At 41.3% G+C, this 1,485-nt stretch overlaps 1 pseudogene; it reads left to right on the top strand.

The window, feature by feature from the left end:
- The window catches only part of LOC111974381 (nuclear factor 7, brain-like), an 8,287-nt pseudogene extending 7,312 nt beyond the window's left edge, over window positions 1-975 (top strand).
- Window positions 976-1,485: the final 510 nt, after the last annotated feature.

The following is a 1,485-nucleotide window of genomic DNA, read 5'->3' as shown; positions in this document are numbered from 1 at the left end:
TTGGATTGGAGATGTTTGATGTGAGTCTGGAAGGAGAGTTTACAGTCTAACCAGACACCTAGGTATTTGTAGTTGTCCACATATTCTAAGTCAGAGCCGTCCAGAGTAGTGATGTTGGACAGGCGGGCAGGTGCAGGCAGRGATCGGTTGAAGAGCATGCATTTAGTTRTACTTGTATTTAAGAGCAATTGGAGGCCACGGAAGGAGAGTTGTATGGCATTGAAGCTCGCCTGGAGGGTTGTTAACACAGTGTCAAAAGAAGGGCCAGAAGTATACAGAATAGTGTCGTCTGCGTAGAGGTGGATCAGAGAATCACCAGCAGCAAGATGTGGTCAAACACCTGGGAAATCTGCAGTTCAGAGTCTGGAAGAAGATACAAGGGATTGTCAAGTACACTCCTGTGATTCTGGACCCCAATACTGCTGAATGTAGGCTCTCTCCGTCTGATGATCTAACCACTGTTGAACATTTAGAGAAAAGGCAGCAGCTCCRTGACAACCCAGAGAGGAACAAAATGTACGCCATTGTTCTGGGCTCTGAAGGGTTCAGCTCAGGAAAAGACAGCTGGGAGGTGGAGGTAGGGGACCACTCTCACTGGTATATAGGTGTGGCCAAGGAGTCAATCAACAGGAAGAAGGAAATATTTGCAACCACAGTGTATAGATACTGGGCTATGAATTTGAGGAGAGGTAAATATAGTGCAGGAGATAATAGTCTCACACTGAAGAGGAGACCCCAGAGGACCAGAGTGCAGCTGGACTATGACAAGAGGGAGGTGTCTTTCTACGACCTGGAAGACATGACACACATCTACAAATACAAAGACACGTTTACTGAGAGAATGTACCCATACTTTTCTAATGGAAAGTTTGGTGATGCTGACCATCCTGATATACATATCCGCCAATCAGAGGTCTATCTGACAGTGATGTAGTCCCGATAAGGTGCGTGTGTGTGCGTGTGTGCGTGTGTGCGTGTGTGTGCGTGTGTGTGCGTGCGTGCGTGTGTGTGAGATGGAGAGAGGAAGTAACATTTCTTCTACAGATTATATAATATCTGAGAGAGGAGCTGAAATAGTACTTTGTTTATACAAGCTCTCTCTCCACAGGTCTGATCTGTGAATAGGATTTTCTCCCATTACCTTCATGTTGAAGACATTTTATTAAATGATGCTCTCAAACTATGATCCTACTGCGCAAACTGTTAATGTTAAGATTTTTTTTAAATATTGAATCAATAAATGGGTAGCCTTATGCCTTATCTGTATATGCTTTGCTAATCACTCTGTATCAAATATTATTTTAATATTTCAGACATTTTTTGACATGAATCATCTATGTACAATTATAAAGTAAAAGTTGTTACACTTGTGACATTTAAAAAAAGTGTAAATATTAAATGGTAATATATTATTTACTAATCTCTGTAACAGATGTGAACTGTTCTGATTTGAATAAAACATATTTCTTCTAGTCAATAAAAAGC

Source organism: Salvelinus sp. IW2-2015, linkage group LG15 (assembly GCF_002910315.2).
Source record: "Salvelinus sp. IW2-2015 linkage group LG15, ASM291031v2, whole genome shotgun sequence".
Classification (NCBI taxonomy): Eukaryota; Metazoa; Chordata; class Actinopteri; order Salmoniformes; family Salmonidae; genus Salvelinus; species Salvelinus sp. IW2-2015.
Note: the sequence above shows the minus strand (reverse complement) of the source record. Positions and strands in the feature narration are given on the sequence as shown.